This window comes from Nannospalax galili, unplaced genomic scaffold, assembly GCF_000622305.1.
Source record: "Nannospalax galili isolate Female #2095 unplaced genomic scaffold, S.galili_v1.0 scaffold96, whole genome shotgun sequence".
NCBI classification, from domain to species: domain Eukaryota; kingdom Metazoa; phylum Chordata; class Mammalia; order Rodentia; family Spalacidae; genus Nannospalax; species Nannospalax galili.
This window is the reverse complement of record NW_008342018.1, coordinates 5,620,171-5,631,762: the sequence shown is the minus strand read 5'-3', so window position 1 is coordinate 5,631,762 and position 11,592 is coordinate 5,620,171. Positions and strand designations below refer to the sequence as shown.

General features: G+C 36.4%; 1 pseudogene; it reads left to right on the top strand.

Annotated features, from left to right (window-relative positions):
• The first annotated feature begins 9,696 nt into the window (after positions 1-9,696).
• On the top strand, positions 9,697-10,946 carry LOC103738009 (annotated as a pseudogene).
• Positions 10,947-11,592: the final 646 nt, after the last annotated feature.

The following is an 11,592-nucleotide window of genomic DNA, read 5'->3' as shown; positions in this document are numbered from 1 at the left end:
TTTTTTTGAGAAAAGGTCTCTCACCTGGAACTAGAGCTCACTTGTTGGGCTAGACTGGGTAGCCAGCATACTTCAGGGGTACTCCTCTCTCTGGGACCCAAATGCTGAGATTACTAGATCACTGTGTATATCACTGTGCCCAGGTTTGTTTGATGAATTATGCAGACTGAACACAGGTCCTCATAGTTACATGATGAACATTTACCAACTGAGATATCCCCTCAGCCTCCCTTTTTCCCTCCCTCCCTCCCTCCTTTCCTCCCTCCCTCCCTTCCTCCCTTAATTCCATTTTCTTTCTTTCATCAGGTTAGAGTGTCACTATGTAGTTCAGATTGACTTCGAACTTGCAATCCTTTCCCTTTCTCTACTTCACTGTATTAGGATCTTTTTTATTTTTCGTTTTTAATCTTCTGTCATGCCAACATATTTTCTAATAGTTTAAGTGATATGCTTTATTATTTAGCATTTAGGATTTCGATTGTTTTTATATCCCCAAAACCTATTTACAACGATGTTTTGATTTCAAGATTATAGTTTTTACTTCCCAGTTGGAAACATCTATTGATTTAAATTGTTTTTATGAATTTAATTCCCCCAGAGTATCTGAGTCAGCAATGAGGAAGTAATTGATAAGTAATAACCATAGTTATTGTCTCTAGCGTTGCTTTAGGGGAAAGCAAGTCAAAGGTTGAAAAGAGATTTAATGAGTATTTCTTTTAAACTTTTCTATCCATTTTATATTTTCTCTTCTTTATTTCGTTAACTAAAGTTTAAAAATAAATCTAGTTAAAAGTAAAAACTTCTGAAATTTAATGTAGTCTCTAGAACATAATTCTTTAAAATTAAGGACAATATACCTGTTCAGTTTTTATTTTTCTATACAGTAGAAATTTTAACATTTATCACTTGAACAAGTGAGCTTGTTCCATGCTTCATCTACTTAAACTTAAAGATTAAGTAAAACCCTCCATTATATACTTTAATGTATTATGCATATAAATAAAATTTATGAAATCCATTTTACATATCATCATGCTAAGAATTGGACCATATATCTTTCTAAGAATATTGTAACCAATACAAGTCTAATTCAAATTAGAAAGCAAATCTTTCTTCTAGTCTGTAATAATAACTCAACTCATACTCTATGTAATGTTTAAGATAACGTTCCTTTGACTATATTTTAAGGGTAAAGAAATTATTGAACAATGTAAACTTGAGATTAAAACAGATCGACTTAATTAAAGGGAGCTTTTTTCCCAAATAACTTAAAGTGAATGCCTTATTGTTGGCTTGTCATGTCATGTAAAAATCTTTCTAAAATTTAAATACATTTTTCTTTTTAAAATTATTTAATTTTATTTTATTTTTCAGAAAGATTGAATATAGGGGGTCAGACATGCCAGGCTCAAGTGGAAGACGACATGGCCAGATCCCCAGAAATAAAAATTCCCTAATCAAGTTATTTGATGTCTTAAATTTCAAGTGTATGAGTATTTTGCCTGCATATATGTAAGTATACTGTGTCATACAGTCTGTGGGGGGCCAGAAGAGGTCATTGAATAGCTTGAATAATTAGCTACCATTTAGGAACTAGAAAGTGAGCCTGGGTCCTCTGCAAGAGCAGTATGTGCTGTTAACCAATGAGTCATCACTCTAGTCTCCAAACTATTTGATTTTGATATTAAGTTTTATGAAGCTTTGAAAAAAAGTTGGATTTTCCTACTATATCTTTATATTTCTAAAAATCTTGTCTAGAAAGTTGTTTTCCAGAAAGGTCTCAGTCCATAATAGTGACAATCAGTTAACAGAAAGTCATCCTTTAAAAAATGGCTTTTCTCCATATGGAAATATATAAAAGCATTTGCATGAGGTCTTGAGATAATTCAAGTAGTCGCATCTAAGAGTTGGTAGTGGGGTAAATGGTATACTATTTTAAACATTTCTCAAGACTAATTTCCATTTGAATCAGGCAGTATTTCATGACTGTGAGATAACATTGAGGGAGAGTCCAGTGTAGGCTCTTCTAAGAGAGAAGGTCTTTGCAAGAGTTTACAATTATCATCATAAACTATTTGAATATAATCCATAATGGGACAGTGATTTGAATATTTTCTAAACTTGGTACACAGTATTTGAGTACTTTCTATGAAAAATGACAGCTGCTCTTATTGGTTCCCTTCATGGGCTATGATTTCATGAGCCAAATAATAATCATACTACCTTTGTAGCTATTACTTATAACAATAGTAATAAAAATGATGCAATTTAAATACCCCCCCAAATCTTTGGATGACACATAAAGTGAAATTGGAGTATAATATTACATTTTGATTTTTTAAAAAATATATTGAATATTAAAAATCATTTTAAAAAATACCCTTGTTTCTTCATAATTTTTTAAAACTGTCAAACACTATCATTGCATAGAACACACTTTTCATCTAATGTCATTAATGTTCTACTACTGCACTTTTTGACAATTGCCATGTCAGAATATTATAAAGTTAACGTTCATTTTAAACCCTCATAGATACCCACATTTTTAACTCATTTACCTGATAATTGAAAGATGTGAGCTCCAAGTGAGAAGAATATTTATACATGAAAGAGCAACTGAGATTTCCCTGCAATATATCGACATAATCTTGTATGGATCAAGGTGTAAAACCAGTTGATTTACAATTTAGATTTCATGGGAAAATAAAATCTGTTTTAAGGAAAAAATGTTTATCCAGAAACTTCTTCAATAAATTCAAATTTTAATAATCCCAGAAACATTCTGAAGTTGGGCAAATCTTCCTTTGGATCTCAGATAGAAGAAGTCTGTGGGAGCATACATTTAGCTCATATCAATATTTCCCAATGAGTAATGTTCCCAGACCAATTGAGATTACTTAGTAACTAATAAATTCTGTCAGGAGCCATTCTGATAAATTCTGTTCAGTAGACAGATCATTCCAGAGGTGTAAGGTTTTATTCTATCTTAACATTGTATATTTCACCCACAAATCCTAACTTGGAAAACTATTAAAATCATTTATCTTAATCTATGGTGCTGTACCAGAATCACTAGACTGAGTACTTTATAAATTATACAATTTAGTTTCTCACAGTAAGGAGTCTAGGAAGCCCAAGATCAGGGTGCAAACAGTTCTTTGTCTTATAAGGGACCCTATCTCATAAATGGTGCCTGCTATGTGTCTTCACATAAAAGAGGGTAAGGACTTGAACCATCTCACTTAGTGCTCTACTAAAAGAAGAGTCACATTCACCTGAGATCTATCCATTACTAATTCAATTTTCCAGAGACCCACTTTTTAATAGCAACACATAGGCATCCAATATCAACATACTAATTTTCAGAGTATGTGAATATTTAGAGCACAGCACTAGTCATAGATTCTCATGATTCCCTCATTTTATTGCCTGAAAAATCGACAAAGGTCAGACATATGTGAAAGAACATGTCAAATAAATTGTAATATTGGATGAGATAATATCAGAATTCAGAGCTATATAGAGATGGATGGATGGATGCCATGTAAAAAGTCTTAATAATTTACAAAACAAATGATTTATTATTTTTTATTTATTCTGTGTCTATTAATAATTTAACTTTATGCCCGGTGTGGTGGTGCATGCCTTTAATCCCAGCACTTGGGAGGCAGAGGCAGGGTGATCTCTGTGAGTTCAAGGCCAGCCTGGTCTACACAGTGAATTCCAGGACAGCTGGGGCTACATGGAGACCCTGTCCCAAAAAGACCAAAATAATAATAATAATAATAATAATAATAATAATAATAAACTTTATTAGCAATCTGCCATTCAACCATCTAAAAAGCAGTAATTAGAAAAATAAAAAATCTAGCACTCAGAGAGTTGGTGAGGCATGAAACTCAGCTAAACACACACACACACACACACACACACACACACACCACACACACAGAAGCAAAAACAAATAAATAAAAAACCTCAAAACCAAACCAAATAAACTTTCCCCTTAAAACCACCCCAAACCAAAAAGCAAACAAACAAAATAACAACAAAACATACAGCTGAAACCAAATCACATGCTAGAGGAACAAAATGAATGGTAAAGAAATCTCATCACCAAAACCAGGCATGTAAAGACAGGAAGCTACTTCAAGTTCCAGACCAGCCTGAGCTACAGAGTAAGACCTTTTTTCAGAAATAAAAAAAACAAACAAGAAAGAAAAAGAAAACGTGGACAATACCAGTAATCCCAGTTCTCAGGAGGATCTGAAGAACTCAAGGTCATGCTCTGCTACAGACTAAGTTTCATGGCTAGCCTGGCTTCAGGTGACCTCCAAGGGGGGTGGGGGAAGCCCAATCAAGAAAAATTGCAACTGCCCATCTGAAACCAATTGGGGGTCCAAGCAGACCTAGGCACAAATCGCTAAGAAGCGGGTGGGGTGGGGCTAGGATTCATCCCTAGGAGAAGAACTCCCTAGATTCAGAACGCCGATGCCTGGTTCACTGTCTGCTACGGAGTCTCCATACCATCTCCATCCTGGTCCTCGTCTCCATCTAGGTCTTCATCTTCATCTTGGTCCTCAGATGTGGAAGCAGACACCAACAATCTTTGGAAGGTTTCCAGTGTTGTGAAGAGCTCGGAGGACCTGGGGGAAGACTTCACCTCCACATCTTGGTCACCCCTTTTTTTTCCCCAGTGCTCCAGTTTACAGATTTCAAGACTGTGCCCACAGCTGACCTGCAGCCTTCAGATTCGCAGCAGTGGGTGCTGTCGTAGAACAGGAGGGTGACCTCTGGTTTGGGATGTATGGTCACAGCTGCTTCTGCTTCTTTTCTCAAGAGCTGAACCAACCACTTGCTCCTTCTCCAGGACCAGTCTGGTAACCAGGGCCTTGAAAGCTTTGGGATCAGGGCTGGGTTCCACCTTGAACTAATCCTCTAGTGCAAGGTGCTGGTTTTCACAGTACTTGTGGCAGGGGTTCATTCATCTGGGCTGCAGCTGGGATCCGGTGTTTGAGGCTGCACGGACAATGTTTAGGCTTAAATCTGTTCACTCTGAGCTTACTCAGCTGGATCTCTCTCAGCCTGAAGTCCTTCAGTCCCTTGTTGACCAACAGGCCCTACCCACAACCGCCTTCCTGGCTTCCTACTTCTTTAATCGAGCCCCATTCATCAATGCTGGTTTGTGCTGTTGACCTGAAAACTATCAGAGCTTTGGCTTGGTGCTCTTAGGTGCCAACCCAGAGGAAAGTAAGGCTTCACTGGGTTGCCCATTTCAGGAAATGTGCCTCCAGCCAGCCAGTGATTAATTTTGATTTATTTATTGTTATTTTATGTAAATGGATGTTCTGCCTACATGTATGTAAGTGTACCAGCAATGTGCAATGCTCACAGAGGCCAGAAGAGAGTTCTGGATCCCATAGAATTGTATTACAGACAGTTATTATCTTCCAAGTAGGTGTTAGGAATGGAACCCAGGTTCACTGCAAGAAGAGCCAGTGCTCTTAACCACTGAGCCATTTCTCCAACCCCTACTGACAATTTCTTTTAGATTAAATGATTAATATAAAGGTAGTTAAGGAATAGGGGAATCATCTACTATAAATGACAAATCTCTCAATGTAGTTTAACAAAAAATTGCAACATTCCCCATACAACTTCTCATATCTGGTTTTTTGACTCAAAAAAAGATTCCTGACACAATATGACTCATTGCTCCTTTATATTCATCAATTATTAGACATCCAGGGTCATAGTTAAGTTTATTAATTATTTTAAATAATATACTGCTTAAAATAATGGCTGGAGTAAGTTATTGGTCATGTTCATCCATATCTATGTGCATGTATACATGTGTGTACATATACAGGTATATATGTGTTTATGTACATATGTACCTATATACATAAATATATGGATCATGGTAAAACACAGTGAAAAAAAAGCTAGCATTTATTAATTGTATTTTATCTTATTCACATTATTCATTTTTTGACAGGGTTTGCTTAGTCCCAGCCAGTCTGAAAGTCACTATGTGAATCAGGCTGGCCTTGATCTCATAGAGATTTGCCTGCCTCTGTCTCCCAAGGGCTGTAATTAAAAGTGCATGCCATTTTGCCTGGCATTTTTCTCTTTATTCTTTACAAATGTTATGATTATGTTAGTTCATGATGTTTTTTCTTATATATAGCTGAAAATGTACTTGCATGTTGGAAATCATACTATAATATTCTAGAGAGGAATTTACACATACTTGAGACAAATATGTGGTAGAATCCCGAACAAAAATAATTTAATAATAAAAAATAAGGAGCTAAAGTGGTGGTGCATTCTTTAAATCCAAGCACCCAGGTGGCAGATGTAGTCAGATCTCTGAGATTGAGGCCAGTCTGTTCTACATAGCAAGTTCCAGGCAAGCTGGAGCTACAGGGTGACCCTGTCTCATGCCCTGGAAAAATCTAAAAAAATGGAAGAATGTTTAGGTAAGTATGGCCAACAAAGTGAAATGCAAATGACATAATTTAAACAGACACATACATCCAAGGAAATAGAAGCAGTAATTAAAAATTGTTCAACTAAAATGATAACAGGACGAGATGGATACTGGGCAGAACTCTCCCAAACTTTCAAAGTACAACTAATGCCAGTTCCTTAAGTTATTGTCAAAATAGAAAAGGAAGGAACACTCCCAAATTTTATAAAAGCAGTATTACTCTGATACCAAAATCACACAAAGATTTTAAAAAAAGAAAAGTATAGGTTAATCTTTCTTAGAACCATACACAGAAAAATTCTCAATAAAATACAGACTAACCAAATATAAGAGCACAGGAAAAAGAGTAACTCAACCTTACCAAGCAGTGGATGAAGTTTCCTCTTTTCCTCAATCCTTGACAACATTTGGTGTGATTTGTTCTGATGATCCCATTCTGAGTAGGGTAAGATGAAGCCCAAAGTTGGTATTGATTTACATTTCCCCAATTACTAAGGATGTTGAAAACTTGTCAAGGTGTTTCCTAGCCATTTTTATTTCCTCTTTTGAAAGTTCTTTGTTCCTATTCATAGTCTATTTTTATATTTGGTAATTTCTGGGGTTTTTTTTTTTTTTGCCTTTTTTGGTTTTTAGTTCTTTATATCATCTGGATGATAATCCTCTGTCAGATGTGTAACTGGTAAAGATTTTTCCCAGTCTATGGGCATTCTCTTCACTTGATTGTTTATTTCCTTTGCTGTACAGAAGTTTCTCAGTTTAACATGGCTCTATTTGTCAATTGTTGATCTTAATTCTTGAGCAACTCATGTCCAACTTAGAAAATCCTTTCCTGTCCTACATCCTATTGAGTATGTATTGCCTATGTTTTCTTCCAATAGTTTCAGTGTTTCAGATTTTATATTGAGGTCTTTGTTCCATTTGGAGTTGAATTTTGTTCTTCTACACCTGGAGAGACTGTTTAGCCAACACCATTTGTTAAAGATCTGTTTGTCCTCTAGTGTGTGTTATTGCCCCTTTGTCAAATACCGGGTGGCTAAAATTGTGTGCAATCATATCTGGGTCCTCTATTTTTTCCACTGACCTGCATATCTGTTTCTATGCCAATGTCATGCTGCTTTTATGAATAAAACTCTGTAATATATTTTGAAATCTGGTATCGTAATCCCCCTATCATTGCTCTTTGTGCTCAAGATTGCTTTGGCTATCTAGGTTGTTTATTCATATGAATTTTGGGACTTTTTTATAATTCTGTGAAGAAAAATATCATCGTAATTTCTATTGAGGTTGCATTGAATCTATAAATTGCTTTCAGTAGGTGGCCATTTTCATAAAATTAATTCTACCAATCCATGAGCACAGAAGTCTTTGTATCTCCTTTTGTCTTCCTCAAGTCTTTTCATCAAAGATTTAAAATTTTTATTGCAGAGATCTTTAATGTCTTTAGTTGCATTCATTCCCTGATTTTTTAAGTCTATTGTGAATGGGAATGGTTCCTTTACCTCTTTCTCAAATTGCATGTTATTGATTTAAACAAAGGCTACAGAATTCTGTAAATTGATTTTGTAACCTGAGACTTTCTTTGCTCAGAGTGATCATTTCTAGAAGACTTCAGGTGGTATTTTTGGAATCTCAAGTATGATATTATATCATCTGCAAACAGGGATTATTTGACCTCTTCTTTTCCAATTAGTACCCCTTTAATTTACTTCTCTTGTCATATTGCTCTGTCAAGAGTTTCAAGCACTCTATTTAAAAAAATTGGAGGCAGTGGACAGCATTGTCTAGTTCCTGATTTAAATTGGAAGGCTTTGATTTGTGTGTGTGTGTGTGTGTGTGTGTGTGTGTGTGTGTTTTAATTTAGAATGATGTTGGCTGTGGATTTGTTTTATATATCTTTAGTTATATTGAGGTATATCCCTTTCAGTCTAATTCCCTCTAGAAGTTTAACCATAAATCCATGCTGAATTTTGACAAATGTTTTTCTATGTCCATTTTATAATTTATTACATTTGTTGGTTGACATCTGTTATACGATCCTGCATCTCTGAAAAAATGTCAGCTTAATAATGGTGGATGACCCTTTTGATGTGGGTCTATATGATCTGCAAGTATTTTGTTGACAATTTTTGTGTGTATGTTCATTAAAGATATGTGTCTATAGTTCTCTTTTTCATTGTGTCTCTACTTGGTTTGGCTGTATATAAAGAAAAACAGTGTCAAACAAGAGAAAACTCCCTTTAAATCACTGGTCAGGGTTTCCCAAGAGACTCCCCACACAACAAATGCTATTGCCACAGCCTTTTTTTTTTTTTGCTCCCAAGACTTGAAGGTCAGATCCTATGGCTGAAGGCTGGACATACTCTGGACACAGGACTTAGAGCAGTGGTCCTGGAAGCCTCTTCCTTGGAGACTAGTATCAGAGGACACTCAGGATACTTAGCAAGCTGCTAAGGGAGAAAAATCAATCAATGGCCCAACCCAGTTGTAAAGCCTAATAACCACAATAATGCTCAGCAGAGTAAACCAGCTCTACTGGTGCAGCAGTGGCACTTTTATCCTGTGGGCAAAAATTAACAGCTGCCTAATTGTACTTAAACTCCACTCAATGGGAGGGAACTCATCATGTAAACACAGCCAAATACACATCACTGAAGAGGTCATAGATCCTTGAGAAAAACCTATGTATGTCACATCCCTAGATAAATTTAATGTTTTACTGTTTACTAAATATGTATCCTTATATTTACAGATAAATATACTTCTCACCACTCATTAAACGAGCTTCTTTTTCAACCTATGGTGACCATTACAGAGTTCCACAACTGATCAAATGCAGAGATTAATGCTGAGATGCTCAGCCAGAAGTGGCACATCTACAATGTTACCTCTAAACTTACAACTCAGGGAACATAGCAGAACAGGAGGCAGAGGAATACTAAGGCAGGTCTCAACTCTCAAGAGCAAAGCTTCCTCATGGAAAAGATAGTGATTTAGAAGAGCTAAAAGTATAAATAAGTACATCTAAAATTCTAATTAATCTGTACAATATAACCTGGTTATTAAGTGATCTTATATGTTTAATACTGTTTTAAATGTTATATACAAGGGATGATGAGGAAAACATATTATATCCTTATTTATTTGTGAAATGCTTTTGCACCAGCACATGCCCTCAGTTCTTAACTAAAACAAATATGGAAGCAGCCTTTGATGAAGCAGTGGAAGAAGGTGTCATCAACGAGTAATACAAAATATGAAAAAAACACCCTTTTTCTTTATGATTTGGTGATGACCCGTGCCCTGCAGTAGCCCAGCCCAACTGCCCAGTGCCTTCTAGATAGAACCAGACCTGAAGGAAAAGATTTCAGCATTCATCAACTTGTGATGGGACATACACATCAGATGAACAAAACCACCTTGTGATAGCCAGTGTCCAATTCCCTAATATGATGTTTAGTTTGATGCATCACACTAAGACAGTGAGAAGAGGGAATTTGGAGGTTTTCGCTTTGTCAGTGGGAAAACTGAAAGAAACCAAGATCACCCACAAAGGAGAAGTAAACAGGGCCAGTTACATCCCCCAGAAACTTTGCATCATTGTAACAAAGACTCCATGCAGTGATGTTCTTGTTTTGGATTACACAAAACATCCTTCTAAACCAGACCCTTCTGGAGAGTACAAACCAGACCTGCACCTCCATGGACATCAGAAGGAAGGCTATGGGCTTTCTTGGAACCCAAATCTCAGTGGGCACTTTCTTAGTGATTCAGATGACCATACCATCTGCCTGTGGGACATCAGTGCAGTTCCAAAAGAAGGAAAAATACTGGCTGCAAAGGCCATCTTTACAGGACATACAGCAATAGTACAAGATGTTTCCTGGCATCTGCTTCATGACCCTCTGTCTGGGTCAATTGCTAGTGATCAGAAACTTATTATTTGGGATACTTATTCCAACAATACTTTCAAACCATGCCTTTCAATTGATGCTTACACTGCAGAAGTGAACTGCCTGCCTTTCCATCCTAATAGTGAGTTCATTCTTGCCACTGGTTCAGCTGACAAGACTGTTGTCTTGTGGGATCTGAGAAATCTGAAGCCCAAGTTGCATTCCTTTGAATCACGTAAGGATGAAATATTCCACGTTCAGTGGTCACCTCACAATGAGACTATTTTGATTTCCAATGCTACTGAGTGTAGACAGAATTTCTGGGATTTGCGTAAAATCACAGAGGAAGAGTCCCTAGAAGATGCAGAAGACAGTCCACCAGAGTTGTCCATTCATGGTGGTCACACTGACAAGATCTCTGCTTTCTCCCGGAATCCCAATGAACTTTGGGTGGATTGTTCTGTATCAGAAGACAATGTTATGCAGTGTGGCAGATGGCAGAGAACATTTATAATGATGAAGATTCCGAAGGAAGTGTGGATCCAGAAGGAAAAGGGTCCTAGACATGTCTACATTTGTGATCTTAGACTCCTCTTGCTTCCTTCTGAACTCTAATTGATTTAACACTGGTTTTGAGAGATGGACTTTGTCCTGCTATCCCTCTATAATAGGTGCCATGAGTAATCTATAAGCCCAAGGGGTGTTTTCTAAACCTTAACTAGGGGTCTTAATAAAAAAAAAGACACATTTAAATTTTCTTCAGGAATTTTCTAGTAAAAAGCCCAGGTCTAAAGTAGCTTCAGAAATGGGGCATAATATGTATGATTATTTTTCTTTTTAAGATCTATCCCTATTTATTCAGACATTAAGTGAAGGCTAGAGTGAATAAGGAATAGAGCCAAGGGGGTAGGTGTTTGAGACATGAAGTATAAATATTGCAAGATGTCATTTTTATTCAGAGATTAGGGGAGGTTCAAGTCATACAGATTCCTACTCAATGGTCCTCATCCCTGACTTTCCAGGATGCATTTTCCCATGAAGACCAGTCTTCTATTGGTTTCTTCAGTTAAGACTGCATGTTCTGCCTTCCTCATATATTGTATTCATTAATGTATTTCTTGAACTATTTTCATATTATTCTTTTACTTTATGTGAAATGGTTTTTGTTGTGTTTTTTTTTAAAACTTGTTGCCACAAAGTTGTAAAGAT